We start from the raw sequence: 22,124 nt of genomic DNA, 5'->3' as shown, positions 1-22,124 counted from the left end.
ACCGCCAGGGAAGAGAGACAGGCAAGCAGAGCGTGTAGGGCGCAAAGCATACAACGACGCAGCGCTATACGTAATCATCCTGAAGCTACAGGTAGGCACCTCTAATCCAGCAGACACCAGAGCCGTAAGCCAGAGTCCGACCTCGTCCGCCTCCGAGACGCTGACGAGCGCAGACGGGCAGGACTCTGGCACGACTCAGGCGCAGGGAAGGCGCTCCGCTGCGCGTTACCGCTGCGCGAGACCAGCGAGCATTAAATAGCGTCGTCTCGGCGTCCCAGGTGACCTGGACGCTCAAAGATGGCGCTCGCGCTTTCTCCCCAATGCAAGATGGCGCTGAACTCAGTGAAACCCACAAACCTCCCGGTAACCCGGACCCGCCAAACAGCGGTGGTGATGCCAGATTATGGTGCAAGGTAGGGGCCAGGAGCGCGTTATAAAAGCAGGGGAGAAGGCAAAAATAAAAGAAACAAAACTCCACAGAACGGGGTATTTTAAAATCTAGGCTGAGCAAAGATGACACGCGACCAGCGCGAGCAGCAGTGGGGCACCGATAGTATTCTAGCCCTCCTGGGCACTAAGCAGCATAACTGTGAAGTCAGTATCAAGTACGAGTCCAGCCGATTGCGTTATCGAGACAGCTGCGACCGCTCTTAGACAGCTCGGGAGAGCTCTTGCACCTGGGTCAAGCACAGCAGAGAAGTAAGTACATGGCCGTTGCTTATCTCCAAATTTTTGGGTTAGAACAGAAAGCGCACAACCAGCCATCTCATGGACGTACAACCCAAACTGCTTAGTATAGTCAGGGGTGCCCAGTAAAGGAGCCGAACAAAGCGCAGTTTTCAATTGCTCAAAAGACTGCTGACATTCAGGCATCCAGGGCAAGGGTTCATGCACATCTTCTAGTGTTATGGCAAGCAGGGGCTTAATTAGCAGCGAATAGCTAGGTATCCTGCAATAGGAAGTGTAACCTATGAAAGCGCATACATCTTTCTGAGTTTGTGGCACAGGCATTTTAGCAATGCTACTGATGCTCTCAGGAGTCAATCTCCTACCCTCTTTCGACAGTAGGTGACCTAAGTAGGTGACCTCCTTTCAACAAGACTGAAATTTGGAAAGGGATACTTTATGGCCATCCTGAGCTAAATGTAACAACAATTTAACTGTACTGTCTTTGCAACCTTGTTCTGAATCCGAGGCGATGAGCAAGTCATCGACATACTGAAGCAATACATTACCTGTAGGGAGCGACAAGGAATCCAGTTGACCTTTCAATGCCTGACTATAGATACTCACACTCTCTGTATAGCCTTGAGGAGCGCAACAGAACCTAAAACTTCGACCAGTTAGGGTGAGTCCAACAGATACCTGCTGTCAGGATGTATGGGTATACTGAAGAATGCAATTTTCAAATCAATGACAGAAAATGTAGCAGAAGAAGTAATCATTGTTAAAAGAGTGTTAATGTCAGGAACTACCGGAAACTGGGGAATTACTATTTTATTAACCTCGCGCAAGTCCAAAGCGATAAACATCGGTATGATCATCAGAGGAACCCGAAGGTGTCCGTTTAAGAATGGGAAGAATAGGGCTATTACAAACATTAACAGTCGTCTCCTCAACCACTCCTTTCGCAATCAAGTCCTGTACAATTTGCAATAGAGCTCGCTCACCTGCCTGCGGTATTTTATACTGAGGATGCAAGGTAAAATAGCATTGTCTTTAACTTGGATTGAAACTGGCGGTATCTGTAACAGGCCCACATCAGTATCACCTGTCCCCCAAAGAGTGGGCGGCACATCTTTAAACTCCACAGGAAGAGGCGCATCTTTGGACAGACACTATGTAGCGTGCACTACATCCGGACCCATGCTCATGTAAACACCTGCCGGGGGGGCAATAAATCGTAGCATGCAATTTCTTCAACAAGTCCAAACCCATCAAATTCTCTCCACAATTAGACGTCAACAAGAATGGCGAATCCACAGTGAAAGGACCAATAGTTATCGCAGGGGGTTATGAAATGGGGCTCACAACCAGAACACCCGAAAATCCTACCAAAACATTGTTGTGGCCAGACAGAGATGCCCCAGGGACCAAGGAATGAGAAATAGAACTGTTTGTTTCACCTGTATCCATCAAGAACTCCTTAGTCGAACCATGCACATCCGCACTTATGTACGGACCACGTTGATCAACAGGTATTGGAACTGGTCCTTCACTCTGTCCCTGGCTGTCCTAGCTGTAAGACATCCCTGCCACCTCGTCTGTGTGGTAAACATCATTATAATACTGTCCTCCCCGAGGGTCATCAAAATAATTTTGATCAGAACGACCCTGCGAGGCAACAGCATTCTGGGCTCTGTGCTGGCCAGCGGCTCCACGGCCCCATCCACGAGAACCTTGTTCCCTATGGACCACCACCTTCTGCAAAAGCACAGGACACTCGCTGTTAGACCTGGCACCATTGGCGTGGGTCTCCCTTCCATTTTTTGCTGTTGCCTCGTGTTTTTGATGGTTTTAGATGCTTTGGGCACTGTGCCACTGCTATTCAGTGCCACAGTGCAAGGGCTCCCTATGGTAAATTGATGTATGGATTAGTGACTCCGTGATTGGCTGGTTTGGTTTACTTGTCAGACCCTAGTACTGTGCACCATGGGTGCCCAGGGCTTGTAAATCAAATGCTGCTGGTGGGCTTGCAGCACTGGTTGTGCCACCCACAGAAGCAGCCTGTAAAGTGTGTCTCAGGCCTGCCATTGCAGAGCCTATGTGCAGACTGGTACTGCCATATTGACTGGCCAAGTGCACCCAGTGCCAGTCCCTAAACCTTCCCTTTTCTTCATATCAGACACCCCTAAGGTAGGCCCAAGGGCAGGGTGCATTGTAAGTATAAGTTAGGACATGCCCTGGTGTGTGTGGCATGTCCTGATAGTGAATTACAGCCATTTACGTTTTTCACTATTGCAAGGCTACCTTTTCCCTATAGGCCAGAATGAGCAGTTCGATTATAACCTCTTATAGTCCTAACTGACTCAGGGAACTAGGTAGAAATTCGAGTTTAGTAGGCCTGAACTCAGAATGATAAAATACATCTTTTAGTGAAGTTGGTTTTAACATTCTGTATTTGAAAATACCACTTTTAGAAAGTAGGTATTTTCTTGCCTAACTATCCAAGCCTGCCTCTGCTAGGTTGTGTATTCCTTGTCTGGAGTTTGAATGACGGTGGCTGGGGTATTCCGGGAGACAGGGTGAGTCAGCACAAGGCTGAATAGAGAGATCTACATGGGGAGTGGTGGGAGGAGTTGCACCTGGGGCCTGAATAGGGCTGTGCCTGCCTTCCACAATGCTGACTCCACTTCCTGTGGTGCGTCTGATGTCACTGGCCCACACTGTCAAAGGAAAGAAGGAGTCATGTAAACAAAGTGCTCCAGGACTGACAAGAACAGGTTTGGACTAGGCAAAGGCCTCTCTGCCTTCGGAGAACAAAGATAATATGAGTATAAAAAGGGGGACCCAGACCCCAGAACTTTAGATCACTTTTGGGAACCAAGAAGAACCTTTGCTGAGGTGAGGAACCAGAAAGAAACTGAGGAGGAGACTATCCCTAAGCTGAGTGCTGTTTGGGGGATTGGCCTGCAGTGGTTGCCTGACTGCCAAAGAAAGGAGAAAGGAGCTTTGTGCTACTTTCATCAACTTGTAAAGGATCTCCAAGTGTTGAAGATAGAGCTTGCCTCCTGCTGAAGTTTCAGGGACAACAGACTTCACCAACTAGCTTCTCTGAATTCCCTTGCTGGGAATTTGAAGTGCCTGCTGTTGTGCTTGGCCTTCTGAGAGACTGCGTGTCGCTGTGAGCTGGAAGCACGACTCACGAAGAAGAAGCGTGTCACTGCCGCAGCAGCTGTCGTCGCATCACTGAAGAAAGGTGTCACCGTTGCCGCTGTCGCATCGCATCGCAGAAGCGCCTCGCATCACCGAAGAGTGTCTCCATCGCAGCAGACGCCGCCGCATCACCGGAGAAGCGTGTCGCCACCGCAGCCACTGTCATCGCATCACTGAAGAAGGGTGTCGCCGCTGCCGCTGTCACATCACATCACCGAAGCGCCTTGCATCACCGGAGAAGAGTGTCGCCATGGCAGCAGACGCCGTCGCATCACCGGAGAAGCGTGTCGCAGGGCCTGTCGCGGCTCAGAAGATTTGTTGAGTCGCCGCACGGCCGTCGGGCGTGCACTCATTGTTGTCGCATCAAGAAGAAGACGCCATTTTGTTTCATTGCACCGGATCTTCATCGCATCATGGCGCTGCTGGTCGCCTCGCCACAGAAGCGCAGTAAAAAACCGACGCATCACCTCCCCACGCCGAGAAGAACCGATGCATCATCGTCCCCTACGCAGCAGTAGGGAACCGACGCATCACCGTTCTTGCGTGTAAGGAACTGACGCATCACCTTCCCTGCAACACTTTCATTGTATAGCGTTATGCATCCAAAGTTAAATTGAACTTAAAGTGTTGCATTTACCATCTAAAGAGAACTAAGCTATTTCCACCATTTTTAAAGGACAGTATTGTGGATTTTCGTTGTTTGTGGTCTTGTGATAAGTCTATATGAAGAATACTTATTTTTGATATTAAACCTGTGTGGTGTCCATCTGTAGTGTTGTCACTGGATTACTGTATGTGTTCACAAATACTTTACTCACTGCCTCTGAGATAAGCCTGCCTGCTCGTGTCAAGCTACCAAGGGGGTGAGCAGGGGTTATTTTAGGAGTGTACCCCCTTATCCTGACTAGATGCAAGGGTCCCTATTTGGTCAAAGGTACCTACCTCTGCCAACTAGAGACCCCCAAATCTAACATTGGTCGGCCATGAGGATTCTGGACTTGTGTTTGTGACTCATAAACAGTGATTGGTGGACACTACTAGTGAGTGCAGACCAAAACGCAACCACATACCATTGGTAGGTTGTTTTTCCTGGGATTTCCTATTTTTGCCAAGAACTGCCAAGTTTAGTCACCATGAGTAAAGCAGCATCCATCGCATCTGTTGATTTTGATTGGGAAGAGGAGAAACTAGAAAGCTACAATGTGAGACAGCTAAAGCACTTCTGCAGGAGATTTAAAGTTGCTATGCACGGTCTCAACAAGAAGGATGAGTTCCAAAAGGCACTGAGGGCCTGGGTGGAAGCAAGGAGCACTCGGGAGAATGTGGAGGGGGCTGAAGATGCAGAGGGGCAGCTGGAAGGGCCATTGGGTCCAGGGGGGAGGAGAGCACGTTCCACAACAGGTAGCAGTGTTACTGCCAAGGGTATGTCCCCAGAGAAGCTGGAGGACAGGGAGAAGAGTAGGATGCATGAGATGGAGCTGACCAAGCTCAAGTTGCATGGGCAGTTGGAATTGGAAAGTAAGAAATTGGCCCTAGAGGATGCAAATGGAGCATGAGAGAAGTTTGAAGGAGTTTGAGTTGAAAGCTAGGAGCCTAGAGATGACTCCTTCTGGTGGCAGCACACCGTCTGTGCCTGTAGAAGCAAGAGTGAATATTCCCAAGAATGTGGTTAAAGAATGTTATAAAAATTATGATATTGGACAATGGTTCAAGGCCTCTTACTCAGTCTCACAGAAGACTGTTTATAAAGAGGCTTTAAAAGAATACCACCTAAAATGTAAAATGGCGAGAGCTGCTTACACTGTGGACACAGTAACATAAGCTCAGAACTGTCCTCGTACTCTTTTCTCTGTCGTTAAAAAATTGACAGGAGTGGATACCATTCCGACACCTCTAGTTTTAGATGAGGCCCAGTGTAACTCTATTGCGAAATTTTTCATCGCTAAGGTTGAGCGCATATACGACTCTATGAGCCCTCCCCTGAATGCAGAGGAACTTTGTTCGGGACAGGTTGTAGGGACCGAACTGCCTCTTCCTATGGTGAAGATGACACATTGGCAATTGTTTGATGACATCTCGTTCTCCACCTGTTTAAGCAGTATAAGATCCGGTTCACCTCGTGATCCTGTACCCGTCAAAATTCTTAAACTGCTGGATCTTGAACCTCGGCGGGTTCTTATGAGACTTTTAAACGCCTCATTACTTGAGTCCCAGGTGCTACAGGATTGGAAGCACGCAATGGTTGTTCCCCTCCTAAAAAAAGCTGGAGCCGATGTGTCCAATCTTGCCAATTTCAGACCGATATCCTTGCTGCCTGTACTTTCCAAAGTGCTGGAAAGGCATGTTAACACTCAATTATACCATCTAGTGGAATCTTCGGGATTTTTACATCCATCCCAGTCTGGCTTCCGTGCTCACTATTCCACTGAGACCGCCCTTCTCGGGGTGACGGAAAGCTTTCGACCGCGGGGAAACATCTGCGCTCATCCTTTTGGATCTGAGCGCGGCGTTCAATACCGTGTCCCATTCCATTCTTTTGAACTCTCTTCGATCCCTGGGATTGGACGGTCCGACTTTGGCTTGGATTGCCTCCTTTTTAAGTGAGCGCACTTTCCAAGTCTTTTCCACGAAAGCCACTTCCTCCACCTGTCCATCGGCATATGGCGTTCCTCAGGGGTCTATACTCAGCCCTTTGTTGTTCAACATCTACGTGAGACCCCTGGCTTCTATTGCAGAGGACGCCGGGCTGACTATTTTTTCATATGCCGATGACACCCAAATTGTTTTCTCCCTTTCCAGCAGCGAGAGCAATGACATATCGGTTCTGAAAATTGGGTTGTCACGTATAGCCGAGTGGATGCAAAGGCATCTCCTCAAGCTAAACGGTGACAAAACCGAAATTCTTATCTTTGGGAAGCATAAAGATCTATGGGGCCCGCAACACTGGCCTAGCGAGATGGGACCCCTTCCTCAGCCATCTTCTGTGGTCCGCAACCTCGGTTTTCTTATTGACGACAAACTATCCATGAGACAGCAGGCCACAAAGGTGGTCGCCATTTGCTTTACTATTCTGCGATGGCTCCAGAAAATTCTTTGGATGCTGCCTCTTGCCACCAGGAGAACCGTTGTCCAGGCGTTAGTAACTTCTCGCCTGGACTACGGAAATGTCCTCTATCTTGGCGCCGATGCGGCCACTGTAAACAAACTTCAGGTTGTTCAGAATTCAGCAGCCCGTCTTCTCTGTAATATCCCTAGGAGACTATCGGCCACTCAGGCTTTGCGCGATTTACATTGGCTCAGGATCCCCAGTCGCATCAATTTCAAAGCTATATGCTATCTTTTTAAAATCAAGCAGGGCTCGGCCCCAAAATACTTGCAAAATCTGGTCCAACCTTACAAGCCAAATCGCACACTTAGATCCTCTGCCAATTGCGACTTTGTTATTCCTCGTTTCAAGCTGTAAGAATGGGAGGACGGGCCTTTTCCCATCTAGCCCCCAAATATTGGAATGCGTTACCCACCACCTTGAAAACGGAAACCAATTTTTTCACTTTTAGAAAAAAATTGAAAACTTTACTTTTCCAATGATCTGCATGCCGCCTTAGATGATTCACGGTGCTGTTTTTGAGAGGTCTGTTTTCTTCTTGAGTCTATCCCTTGCGCCGGGAAACCCATTGCTGGTAGCTGTTGCGCGTTATAAGTTTAAATAAATAAATATGAGGTAGCTATGTCCTCCCACCGGGTCCCTGAGAAGGATTGGGGAGCGGGGTTGTGGGGCGGTTCCTTAGTGATGGGTGGGATACCTTGTTGGACTTACCCTCTGAAGTCCATAATTCTCATAGCCACATGAAAGAAGCATTGATGTCCAGGTATGGGTTGACCCCTGAACTGTCTAGGCAGAGGTTTAGGAGTTGCAAAACATTAGAGGGCAGTACCTGGGAAGAAGAGGTAAAACATTTTTGCAGAGCATTAGATGGTTGGGTGAAGGGTAGCAAAGTGAATGATTTTGAGGCGCTCTTTGATTTGATTGCATGGGAGCACTTTTCAAGTAATTGTTTTCCAGAGGAACGCCAGCACCTTATTGATAGCAGGCTGACTAATCCTAGGAAGCTTGCTGAGGAGGCGGACCGCTGGGTGAGCACCCGGGTCCATAAGGGTCACAAGGGAGACTCTGCCAAGCGTGGGCAGGGTCCCCAGCAGAAGAGTGGGAGGGACAAGGGTAAACAGAGGGAGTTCCAGAGAGCGCCCCAAAGTAATCCCCAAGGGAACCAAGGGACAGGTTCCCAGCCTCCCCCTGAGAAGAAGCCCGGGGCCCCAACAGACCTGGTCATAGGGGACCCCTGAGGTGCTTCAAGTGTGGTGAAGTGGGCCATAAGTCTAGCGATCCCCAGTGCCCACAGTATGGAAAGACAGCACCCACTGGTGCACCGCCCCGGCAGTTGGCTAGTTAGCCCTGGGGGAGGAGATGGGTGCCCAAGGTGGGTGGGGCCCTCAGAGATGTCCCTTGTCTCTTTATGAGACTGTGAGGTGGTCCCCAGGACCCAGCTGCTTGATAACACTAAGAAGTACAGGCAGTGGGTGACCATCAATGGCCATAGAGTGGAGGCTCTGAGAAACACCGAAACCAGTGTGACAGCTGTCAAGTGTCACCTGGTGTCTGAAGAGCAGGTGGTTGCCAATGCATTTTACCCAGTTGTTGCCACTGACAACACAGAGAGCCACTGCAAGTTGGCTCAGGTTCCCTCCGAGGGGGGGGGGGGGGGGGTGTCTCAGGAACTCTTCAAGTAGCTGTGAGGCCACTCATGCCTGTTTGTCTGTTGGGTAATGATCTGGAGAGCTCCCCTTGGGCTAAGGTCGAGCGAAGTGCTCATTTGGAGATGTTGGGCATGCCTGAGTGGGCGTGTGTGACCATACGGTCCATGGCAGCCAGTAAGGGTGTTCAAGAGGACCTGGAGCCTGAGAGGGAGGCCCAGGTGTCTGCCTTAAAGAGAAGAGGCAGGGAGCGCGGCAAACCGGCCCCCGAAGTTCCCATGGTCCAGGAGGAGGCATACCTCGAGGGGGATGCCCTGGACCCTACAGGGGAACAGGTAGCTGAACTGGGGGACCTGCCTGAGCTGACCCATTGGCAGCAGGAAGGAGGATTCTACAGGGAAGAGTTCTGTGAGGAGCAGAAGAAGTGCCCTTCTCTTGTGGGTTTGCGGCAGCAGGCTGCTAATCAGGCAGCAGGTGATAAGTCTGCATCACATTGGATCTACTGGGAGAATGGTCTCCTGTATAGTGAGCCTAAGGTTGCTGAGCCTGGGTCAGCCCGTGTGCTGGTGGTACCCGAGCGCTTGAGAGCCTTCCTACTGGGGCTGGCTCATGATGTACCTTTAGCAGGACATTTGGGGCAGGACAAGACCTTTTGAGAGGTTTGTCACACACGTTTATTGGCCTCAAATGTGCAAGAGTTCAGACACTCATTGCAGGATCTGTCAGACTTGCCAGGCAAGTGAAAAGAGTGGGAGGAAGCAAAAGGCTCCTCTCCAGCCATTCCCTGTGGTCAGCACCCCCATTGAACTGGTGGGTATTGACATTGTGGAGCCACTATACCCCAAGACAGCCATGGGCAACAGGTTCATCCTGGTCTTGGTGGACCATGCTATCCGGTACCCGGAAGCCATACCTCTCAGGACAGTGACGGCCCCCGTGGTGGGACGGGCACTGATGGGAATTTTCTCCTGTGTGGGGTTCCCTAGAGAGGTGGTGTCCGACCGAGATACAAACTTCATTTCTAAGTATACGAAGTCCCTGTGGCAGGAGTGTGGGGTAAATTGTAAGTTCACCACTCCTTACCACCCCCAAGGAAATGGGTTGGTTGAGAGATTCAACCGGACCCTAAAAGGCATGATTATGGGTCTTGAGGAACCTATGAGGCATAAGTGGGAAGCCCTCTTACCATGCCTTCTCTTTGCATACCGTGAGATGCCACAGAAATCTCTAGGGTTCAGCCCCTTTGAGCTTCTCTATGGTCACCCAGTGAGAGGACCTCTGAGTCTGGTCAAGGAAGGCTGGGTGCAGTCTCCCAGGAAACCTCCTCAGGATGTATATAGCTACATGCTGGTCTTCATGAACCAAACTAGGCATTTCAGGCAACTCGCTGAGACGAATCTGGAAGCCAGCCAGGAGTAGATGAAGCGGTGGTACGACCAGAATGCCACTCTGGTGGAGCTTAAGGCTGGTCAGAAAGTGGGGGTCATGGCCCCAGTGGACCCCTGCACGCTCCAGGATATTTGGACCGGACCATTTGAGGTGGTGGAGTGCAAAAGTCCTGTTACCTACTTGGTGGACTTGCGGTCTCCCAGGAACCTTTGCGGGTCCTGCATGTCAACCGCCTGAATCCCCACTTAGAGAGGTCCGAAGTGGGCATGCTCTTAGCAACAGATTCTGGAATGGAGGAGGAGACTGAGCCTCTTCCTGACCTCCTGTCTGCAACAGAACGAGATGGGTCAGTGGATGGTGTGAACCTTTCTTCCACCCTTACCCCTGAGCAACAGAATGAATGTCACCAGTTGCTGGAACAGTTTTCTGATCTGTTCTCCCTGATTCCTAGTGTCACTGATTGGTGCGTCCATGATGTGGACACTGGAGACAGTCCTCCTGTTAAGCACAAAACTTACAGGGTTGACTGACAGGATGAGAGCTTGCATCAAGGAGGAGGTCTCCAAGATGCTTGTGTTAGGGGGGATTGAGTCCTCTAACAGTCCTTGGGCCAGCCCAGTGGTCTTGGTCCCAAAGGCTGCTGCACTGGGTGCCACGCCAGAACTCCAGTTCTGTGTGGACTACCGAGGGCTCAATTCAGTCATGAGGACTGATGCACACCTCATCCCCAGAGGAGCTGATGAGCTCATCGATCGGTTGGGGGCTGCCCGGCACCTCAGCACGTTTGACTTAACGTCTGGGTACTGGCAGATCGCCTTGACTGATGGGGCAAGAGAGAGGTCAGCATTCTCCACACCAGATGGGCACTACCAGTTCTGGGTTATGCCCTTTAGGATGAAGAATGCCCCTGCCACCTTTCAGAAGTTGGTCAACCAGGTGTTGGCTGGACTGGAAGAGTTCAGTGCCGCCTACCTGGATGACATTGCAGTGTTCAGCACCAGTTGGGAAGAACATCTGCGCCACCTCTGGGAAGTGTTGATGGTGCTGCGGGGAGCAGGCCTCACGATCAAGGCAAGTAAGTGCCAGATCGGGCAGCGTTCCGTGGTGTACTTGGGACACCAGGTTGGGAGCGGCCAGGTGGCACCCTACAGCCCAAGATTGAGACCGTCCTAACTTGGGAACCCCCCAAGACCCAGACAGAGGTGAGAGCCTTTTTAGGACTCACTGGGTATTACAGGAGGTTTGTCAAGGGGTATGGCAGCATCCTTGCCCCCTTTACAGAGCTGACTTCCAGGAAGCAGCCCAAGAAAGTGATTTGGACTGACACCTGTCAGAAAACTTTTGATGCCCTAAACACTGCCATGTGCTCCTGGCACCCAACTTCTCAAGAGAGTTTATCGTTCAAACAGACCCTTCAGAGCATGGTGTGGGGGCTGTTTGGTCACAGATAAATGAGGAGGGCCTAGATCAACCTGTAGCCTTCATCAGTGGGAGGTTACTTCCACGGGAACAGAGGTAGAGTGCGATTGAGCTTGAGGCATTTGCTGTGGTCTGGGCACTGAAGAGGTTGAGACCATACTTGTTTGGGATTTACTTCCGGGTTCAGACAGACCACATGCCCCTCAGATGGTTGATGCAGATGAGGGGTGAGAATCCAAAGCTGTTGAGGTGGTCCATTTCCCTACAGGGGGTGGATTTCACAGCGGAACACCGCCCTGGTACAGAGCACACCATTGCTGATGGTCTGTCCAGATTTTTCTGCCTTAGTGATGAGAACTCCCAGGAGGTAGGGTAGTTCACCCCACATTTCAGCTGGAGGGGACACATGTTAGACCTAGCACCATTGGCGTGGGTCTCCCTTCCATTTTTTGCTGTTGCCTCATGTGTTTTTGTTATTTTTATTGTTATATGCATTTGTAGCGCATGCAACTACTCCAGAGAGTGTCCCGGCGCGAAACCTGAAATAAATCGTAATTCTGAGGATTAAAACAGGAAGGTTTTCGGCTTTTTCTTGAACGTCCGGGAACCTTGAATGCTATGTATAGCCAAAGGCAGTGCATTCCAACCAAGAGCCGCCTTCCGAACAAGGTAGCAACCGCCCAGCCTTTGGCGGAAAAAACGAGGGATCTGAACCAACAATTGGGAGGCAGAACGTAACTGTCTTGACGGCGTATAAAAAGAGAACCTCTTCTGCAAGTAGCTGGCTTGCCTACCGGACAAGGCAGAATGGGCAATTGACAAGACCTTAAATTTAATCCTCACCTCCATAGGAAGCCAATGCAGGGTGCTCAAATGAAGGCGCACACTACTCCTTCTGGGGAGATCTAGGATGAGGCGGGTCGCAGAATTCTGCACCACCTGGAGCTTCTTCACCAAATAGCCGGGGGACCCAACATACAGTGCATTAGCATAGTCCAGGTGAGAAAGAATCAGCGCCCGGACTACAGTTTCCCTCGCATCCTTTGGGAGAAGAGGTAGAAGCTTCCTCAAGGTTTTTAAAATGCCAAAACAAGACCACGCCAATTTCTTAATCTGGGTAGCAAAGGTTAGGTTCTCCTCAAACCAAATGCCCAGATTTTTTACAGCAGTGTCTGACATACAGGGCAGCGGAAACCCCGCCGGCCATAATAACTCTCTAAAGTTAGGTGGAAATTTACCATAAAGAAGTATTTCGGATTTCTCCTCATTACACTTCAGCTGGGCCTGAGCCAGCCAGTGAAATATCGAAAGCAGGCAGTGCTGGGCGGAGCCTACCTCTGCATCATCGCCCTCCCAGGTAAAAAGCAGCTGAGTGTCGTCCGCATAGGAAATCATCTAAGCCCCAAGCTCCTCCGCTAAATATATCAGCGGGGTAACATAGATGTTAAAGAGCATGGGGCTAAGGGATGAACCCTGTGGAACGCCTGTAACTACTGGCTGGGATGCTGAAACACAAGGTGGAAGCCAAACCTGCTGCGACCGGTCGGCCAAGAAAGAAGTGAGCCAGTCTAAAGCGGAACCAGCAATACCAATCTCCGAAAGTCGAGCAAGAAGAAGGGAGTGAGGCACCGTGTCAAATGCCGCCGAGAGGTCCAGCATAATCAAAGCTGCCCTCCCGCCAGCATCCAGACACTCTTGGATGGCTTCCGAAACCTCTATCAGAGCAGTCTCTGTACTATAGGGGGCTCGAAAGCCCGACTGCGCTGGGTGTTTTTGCTGGTTTTAGATGCTTTGGGTACTGTGCAACTGCTATTCAGTGCCACAATGCAAGTGCTCCCTATGGTAAATAGATGTATGGATTAGTGACTCCATGATTGGCTGGTTTGGTTTACTTGTCAGACCCTAGTACAGTGCACAATGGGTGCCCAGGGCTTGTAAATCAAATGCTGCTGGTGGGCTTGCAGCACTGGTTGTGCCACTCACAGAAGCAGCCTGTAAGTGTGTCTCAGGCCTGCCATTGCAGAGCCTATGTGCAGTCTGGTACTGCCATGTTGACTGGCCAAGTGCACCCACTTGCCAGTCCCTAAACCCTCCCTTTTCTTCATATCAGACACCCCTAAGGTAGGCCCGAGGGCAGGGTGCTTTGTAAGTATAAGGTTAGACATGCCCTGGTGTGTGTGGCATGTCCTGTTAGTGAATTACAGCCATTTTTGTTTTTCACTATTACAAGGCTACGTGTTCCCCATAGGCCAGAATGGGCAGTTTGATTATTACCTCTTATACTCCTAGCTGACTCAGGGAACTAGGTAGAAATTCGAGTTTAGTATGCCTGAACTCAGAATGATAAAATGCATCTTTTAGTGAAGTTGGTTTTAACATTCTGTGTTTGAAAATGCCACTTTTAGAAAGTAGGTATTTTCTTGCCTAACTATCCAAGCCTGCCTCTGCTAGGTTGTGTGTTCCTTGTCTGGAGTTTGAGTGACAGGGGCTGGGGGATTCCAGGAGACAGGATGAGTCAGCACAAGACTGAATAGAGAGATCTACATGGAGAGTGGTGGGAGGAGTTGCACCTGGGACCTGAACAGGGCTGTGCCTGCCTTCCACAATGCTGGCTCCACCTCCTGTGGTGCGTCTGATGTCCCTGGCCCACACTGTCAAAGGAAAGAAGGAGTCATTTAAACAAAGTGCTGCAGGACTGACCAGAACTGATTTGGACTAGGCAAAGGCCTCTCTCTCTGCCTTCGGAGAACAAAGAGAATATGAGTATAAAAAGGGGGACCCATACCCCAGAACTTTAGATCACTTTTGGGAAACAAGAAGAACCTTTACTGAGGAGAGGACCCAGAGAGAAACTGAGGAGGAGACTATCCCTAAGCTGAGTGCTGTTTGGGGGATTGGCCTGCAGTGGTTGCCTGACTGCCAAAGAAAGGAGAAAGGAACTGTGTGCTACTTTCATCAACCTGTAAAGGATCTCCAAGGGTTGAAGATAGAGCTTGCCTCCTGCTGAAGTCTCAGGGACAACAGACTTCACCAACCAGCTCCCCTGAATTCCCTTGCTGGGAATTTGAAGTGCCTGCTGTTGTGCTGGGCCTTCTGAGAGACTGCGTGTCGCTGGGAGCTGGAAGCGCGACTCACGAAGAAGAAGCATGTCGCCGCCACAGCCTCTGTCGTCACATCACTGAAGAAGGGTGTTGCCGCTGCCGCACCGCATCACCGAAGCGCCTCGCATCACCGGTGATGAGTGTTGCCATCGCAGCAGATGCCGTCACATCAACGGAGAAGCGTGTCGCAGGGCCTGTCGTGGCTCAGAAGATTCGTTGAGTTGCTGCACGGCCGTCGGGCGTGCACGCCTAGTTTTCGCATCAAGAAGACACCATTTTGTTTCATTGCACCGGACCTTCATCGCATCACGGCGCTGCTGGTCGCATCCCCACGGAAGCGCAGTAAGAAACCGACGCATCACCTCCCCACGCTGAGAAGAACGGACGCATCATCGTCCCCTACGCAGCAGTAGGGAACCAACGCATCACCGTTCTTGCGTGTAAGGAACCGACGCATCACCTTCCCTGCAACACTTTCTTTGTATAGTGTTAAGCATCCAAATGTACATTGAACTTAAAGTGTTGCATTTACCATCTAAAGAGAACTAAGCTATTTCTACCATTTTTAAAGTACAGTATTGTGGATTTTTGTCATTTGTGGTCTTGTGATAAGTCTATATAAAGAATACTTATTTTTTATATAAAACCTGTGTGGTGTCCATCTGTAGTGTTGTCACTGGATTACTGTATGTGTTCACAAATGCTTTACACACTGCCTCTGAGATAAGCCTGCCTGCTCGTGCCAAGCTACTAAGGGGGTGAGCAGGGGTTATTTTAGGAGTGTACCCCCTTACCCTGACTAGACGCAAGGGTCCCTATTTGTTCAAAGGTACCTACCTCTGCCAACTAGAGACCACCAAATCTAACACTCGCTACGCCAGTGGCCCTCCTCTTTACAATACGCACACTGATTGGGCTCTAAAGGCATGGTATTTGGTGGCTTGCTGGTGCGTGGAAGCTGCCAGGCCGAACCACCACATCCTCTACCATTCCCACCACATCCTCTACCATTCCCTCTAGAAGCCTGCTGCAAAAACACCTTTGTCTTCAAATTCTTGTTCTTCTTCTCCATTCTCTCCTTATCCTCATTTTCCCTGTGTTCCTAGTACTGCACCAAATTTAAGATAACAGAAGGGTACCAGGTACTCTCCGAAGCCTGCAATCTGGACGCAATCTCAGGAAGCACATTGGATACAAACCTATTAACAAACAATCGAACACCACTTTTGATCGACAAATCCTGCCCACTACAATCTAGAAACACACCTTCAAACCGAGTGAAAAAATCAGACACACACTCATCTTTCGTTTGACGACAAGCCAATAACCTGTCCCTATCAACCTTCCTCGGAGGAATGAGAGAATGCATATATGTAATGATACTGCCGGGCAAATCAAGTATCTCTGGTCTAGGCTTATCACCAGGCTTCCGTTCCTGATCCCATACTTTAATTTGGTCCCAGGAACCACCCAATTCCGCTACGTGATATTGTGTTTGTACCTGTCTCCAAATATCAACCGGAACTAGTAAGCCAAAGAACATTTCAATATCTGCAAGTGTCATCAATGTGGAAGAGGCAGCTGCAGTCAATTCTTTATAATAAGCAGTTGGATTCTTCCTAGGATTAGATAACTGAGTTTTAAGAGACAAGACTTCACGCCTTTTCCCTGGAGTATAAACCCATTGCTCTTGGAAATGGGCCGCTGCCCCATGTCTAGTAACAACATTATGCTGATCCCTCAGCTCTGGAATTTCAGGATAATAGATGGGATGAACGTCCCGCATTGGAAACTGAGAAACCGGGGTAGGGCTCTTTCCGAGCAGTCTACCCCGATAACCAACCAACGTCGCAACATTACCAAAAACTTGACCAGGCGCCATATCAGTAACATATACAGGATCCTTAATATCATATAGAATCTGCGGTGCTGCATCGCTGAAACACTAATCTCAAAGACCGATCAAAGTTGCCGGCATGTGCTTAAGGGCATGCTGTTGTACAAAAGGCTCATAATCTTTCATCGCACTCCACACGTCTTTCACACCGTAAATGGGGTTATGGGTCCACTGCACAGCCTGACTAGTCACTACCTTTTTCTCTGCATCTCCTATCTGTGATCGCACATACGGATCCATTCGTTCTTTAAACTTCATCCAGTCTCTATCTTCAAATCCACGTACTGGTGTCCCACTGTTCTGTAATGTCGGAGGATGGAAGAACACAGTGAGGGTAGGAACAGAAGGAGCAGGCACTAACTTCGCTGACGGCTGCGTCGCAGGTGTAAGAGCTGTCAAAAAAGACGCTGAAGCAATAGGTGTTGCAGGAGTACTAACAGTCATAAGTGCCACAGATGGCGAGGACAAAGAAAGGACAGGAGGTGCTGTGGCCAGGGCAGGCCGATCAACAGTAACAGAAGCAGAAACAGCAGAGACAGAAGAACCGGGTAGCTGGGCCTGTGAGGGTAGAGCAGGATATATCCTCTGTGGGGCATATGGGGGTGGGGGTCAAGTATCTAATAATTGTTTCACAAGCGTATCATTTTCTTCTTAGGTCACATAAGATTGATCAATATTCAATCGAAATCTCCTATCTTCACGTTCAATTCCTATCTCTTGTTTCTCTCTATTGTATGTTACAGCATTCTGAGGCAATGTTTGCATTTTCTCCTTCCGGGCTTCTTTTTTCCGCTTTCATTTGCCTCTGTTTAACCTCCTTTTGCCACGTTCGAAGAGAATCAAACATAGACTGCCTACTTCTTCTTGCAAACAACTTCTGTAAAACCCCAATTTTTTGTTGATCAAAGATGCCCGTCAACGGCCACTGCAACTCGGCATTGCCCCTTGTATATTTGTGCCATAGCATACTAAACATAATAGGACCAAGGCCATGCTTCACATACATATCAAAGTTCGGAGTGCCTTCTGGAGGCGCTGGTTGACTTTTTTCCAATCTGGCATCTGCAGAGCAACAACGGCAACAAGAAACCAACAACCTACTAAAACTAGGCATTTTCAAGAGTGGGCCAAATTCATTATGTTGCCTGGCGCAGTGTTCGCAAACACTTCGTACCAAAATCGGTCCTTAGACCGTGCCAAATACAAACCAAAATGGTACCATATCCACAAAGAACCAAAACAAATTCACCTGGTGCAGAAAGGTCAAACTAATTTATTCTCCACTGCCGATTCTTCGGACCAAACGGTCAGATCCAAGGGTTTCACCGTTCAGGACCCGAGTCGGGATGACCGCTGTCCGATGCACAGTCTGGCGGGACTGAAGGGGCAGCTGCAAGTTCAGGAACTCTCTCATGCAGGGATCCCTGGTCCATCCGTCCAACCTGATGGCTCCTCGACCTCCCCACCCGGAAAGGGCCACTCGCCCAATGGGGTCCCTGTTAGGCACCATCTGAAGGAAGTGACCCGATTAGGGTCACCCGGGCCACTTGCGACCACCTCTCAGGCTTCCATACAAATGAAGAGTCGGTCAGACAGTAGAGAATACAAACCAAGTATATTTATTCAGATACGCTCAAGCGGAGCCCAGTTTGCCCAGTCTCTGTGGATTGCTGCAGAGGGACTGACATCAGCAAACATGATGATACATTATGTACGATTCAGAACCAATGAAGGCATGCCCAGACTGGAAATTTCCAGATGGAGGCAGCTACACAAAGAAGGTGCAGAAGGATGAGTTTCGATCCTGAGCCTGGGCACACACTATCTGTTACTCAAGGTCGTTCTGGATGTACCCACCGCTGGACTAGTGGGAGCAAGCCTCTATCTAGTGGGAAAGGTATGCGCTAATAAGAACAGTGTATTCTTTAGTACAGCAAGGCCCAACCTTGGAGAAGCAAAAAAAAAACCTGTCAGAGCTGCTCTACCCTAGGATATGGCTCAAAATGGTGGGCAAATATAAAATGGTGCCACAAATGCTAACTTACGCAGAACAATATATAAACAGCACAACTAAGACATTTTTATTCTAACACTCGGTCCCTACAGGCAGCCCCCACACATGTTGTCTTTCAATTTACCCAGGTCTCCCTCCCACTTCTCTCTCAGTTTCTGCAATGAGGCCTGACTATTGCAGAGGAGTGTGGAGTACAACTGGGATATTGCATTTCAATGGAGTGGGGCTCCCAGTGCCCAATACTCTAGTGGACTCTCATCCTCCAGGTCCCGAAGGCAGGGGATCTGACGTAATATGAAACAGACCTGAAAATAGAGCAAGAACTGTCCCACCGACATGTCTTCTTGGCCCTGGAGTTCCACAAACGTCAGCCACCCCATTTCCCCTTGCATATGCCCCACCTTTGAGATCTCAATTCCATCCCAGAAACGGTAACCTGCCGCACCCAAAAGCTCTGCCAACCTTCTCAAGTCTCACATGGCATCTCCAGTGTCGTTCTACCCACCCAGCCCATTTTCCACATCGCAAATTTCTAGGCCCTGACTACCGAGGCAGGGTCACCAAGCTCCCTGTATCGTAAAGTCATCTTGCGAAACCATGGGGCAACTGCTGGTCGGCCATCAAGGCCGGCTCCGTCTAGTCCGCAAGAAAACAGTCATTAACAATTGGGAGGAAGGCCACCCAACAGTACAGTGTCACGTCAGGCAGGGAAAATCCATTGGCCTCCTCATCAACGTTTTGAGGGCAATTCGCAGGGTGCCCCTTTCCACAAAAGTCACCTTACCTCCACCACCACTGCCCAAAAGAATCTGTCAGGAATCTCGAATAACAAATTCTACAGAACATGAAGGAACTGGGGGAGGTAGATCATCTTGTGTAAGGCTGCTCTACCCATCATTGAGAGGGGAAGCTGATGCGAATGTTCCACATACCTGCGGAAGCACCACAGGATGCGTCCAACATTATTGTCAAAGAACAATTTGCAATCCGTGCTCTCACAGATTCCCAGGGAAGTGAAGATGACGTCAGTCCATACGAGTGGCTCTGGCAACACACTCCGTGGTGTCCACAAGGAGAACGGAAGTATAATAATTCCCACAATTAATTGTTATTTTGGTGAACTACCCAGAGATCCTTGGCATCTCCAGCACTGGGACTGGTCCGTGCCAGCAAGATAAAGTAAGACATCAACGGCATAAAGCTAGACCCCATCCTCCCAGTTACCTTCCCAGAGTAGGCACTGCAGCAATGCATCCTGCCGAATCCAGCTCACAAGTGGCTCCATCGCCACGGCAAACCAAAGCGGCAATAGTCGGCAAACCTGTCGGTTACCCCTCCTAACCTCATATTCCGCTGACTACATCCTCTTCACGCATACCCTCACTGCTGGCTTGCATTTGAGAAGTTGCATCTATGCCCGGTGTGTTTGGCCAAAACCCATTCGCTCCAGGTGGGTCATCTAGTAAGGACATTTCAATTAATCAAATGCCCTCTTGGCTTCCAGCGCCAGAAGAATCACTGACACTTGCACCTGTGACCTCCTAGCAAAACATCCAAAGTCCTTCCAGAGATTATGCTCTGTGGTCCTACGGGGAGCATACAACTGGATTGGTCTGGTGCCACCATGTTTTCAACCACTTGCAAGAGGCAATTCGCTAAAACCTCAGTAAGCACATCTTTGTTTCTACAGTCAAGAGGGAAATAGGCCTATATACGAGGTGCAGCTTACCCGGTTTATGAAGCAGCACTGTCTGAGCCTGCCTAAAATCCTACTGCTTCTCGCCCCGGGTCAGGGCCTGACAGTACATGGCTTCTAGGGGCTTAATCATCTTACTCTTAACAAATTTAAAAACTTTTGGGGGAAATCCATTAGGACCTCGGGACTTCCCTATTTTAGTTGGGCCTAGACCTCTGTGATCTCTTTCTATGTGATTACTACTTTCACTGCACCCCTGGCTGTCCTACTTTATTGCTCCACTGAGAGGTCATGCACAAACTTATGCATCCCCACTGTCTCAGTCTGGGGGAGGCGGGATATGTACAGCCACTGTAAATATTATGGGAAGGTCCGAGCTATTGCTACCAGCATTTCTGCCACATCTGCGTGCTGTGTGTGAACTGCCATGACCCATCTTTGGCCCTCCTCTATTTTGGCAAACCACTCCAGTATCTTCCCTGCCTTGTTACCGGTCTCATAAAGTCTACTCTGTCGTGACCTGCACAATGAAGGGTCAGTATGAGGTCCCCTCGATCAGCAGTTTTTTCTCAAGACATTCAGTAATCCAGTTCCCAAATCCCTCGAGGCCAGGCCCCTGTGGCCCCGGAGGCAGATACCAGGAGGCCACATTCAGATGGCCCTTGATCCAAACACCCCCATAGCCACCCAACAACCCAAAGGATCCATCTATGCTTTTGTAACCTGAAAGAGAACGGATCTACATAACTTTGCCTGGGTTTCGGCAAAGTCCCCTACATGTAGCAACGTCTTGTACCTTCCCCATCCTGGAAAGTCACACTTGGAACCTCTCAATTGCGTCTCCTGCACCAGGATCAAATCTGGGGAGTACCACATCAAGTAGCAGAGGACCATCCCTCTCTTCAGCTTGTTCCCCAGCCCATTTACGGTCCATGAAAGGAACCTGAGTGAGGTGCCCCCATCTAATATTTTCGGCCCCATATATAGCAGTGTCTATAGGCTGATTGCACCCACCAGACCCTGTCCACCCACCTGTGTACATCACAACCCTGACTGCGGGTCCCGTCAACTGACCCTCATGTCGCCTCGTGCAGCGAGTAAACAGCCACCCGCCTCCCTAACTCTCAACCCCCAACTTTGTGTATTGCTTACCATTTGTGTGTAACATGTTCAATAAAGTGTGTATGAGCTCCACCCAGCTGGTACTGTTCCAGTCAAGTCTTGTAGCCCGATCACAAGCCATCTAACCTCCCCAGAACTACCACTAGTGTTCTCGATGTGTTGTCTTCAAAAATTCATATTCTTTTTCATGAATGCATCCCATGTTTAAACTCAATATCAGTGATGTTTCATATGCATTTTTGTATCTTTTGCAGCAGGTCACTTGGTAGTTTGCAACAGTTTAATTCATTACTCGATTGTTGTAAAGAGGATCCTCACACCAAAGGTATATAAAAAGGGTTCTTTATTCAAGTTGATCTTCACACCCCAACCTGCTGGTCCCAGTTTCAGTCTTGGCTCTCATGTAACAGCCCTCTCCGTTGAATGAATAGATTCTAAGATAGAGCCTAAGAGCCACAACATTCTAATGCAAAGATTACATAGACAGGGAAACTTACACATGCCCACAGTATAACACTTTACAATAGCTTAAATAACAAGTAATGAATACCACACATCTCCCCTCCAATAATAACAGCCACTAAAAACTCAACACAAGAAATAATAAGGAAAGATGCGAAAGAAACATTGCTGAACAAGGCTTAAGAATACCTAAAATATTAATTACTACTACAGAACATAATCCTCTAAATACTTTGGTTTGACAACAGGTCGCTTCACACTCCTATTTCTACTCTCAACGACCACACCATGACTATTTTGACAAGAGATTGCATCCCTTTCTTTACAAACATCCGAAGAGGCATTATACAGTTTGGCGACTCTGTTTAAATTCTACACTCTGTGATCCTCAGCCTT

Source organism: Triturus cristatus, chromosome 3_1 (genome assembly GCF_964204655.1).
Source record: "Triturus cristatus chromosome 3_1, aTriCri1.1, whole genome shotgun sequence".
Lineage (NCBI taxonomy): Eukaryota > Metazoa > Chordata > Amphibia > Caudata > Salamandridae > Triturus > Triturus cristatus.
The sequence above is the reverse complement of the archived record's forward strand: the minus strand, read 5'-3'. Positions refer to the sequence as shown.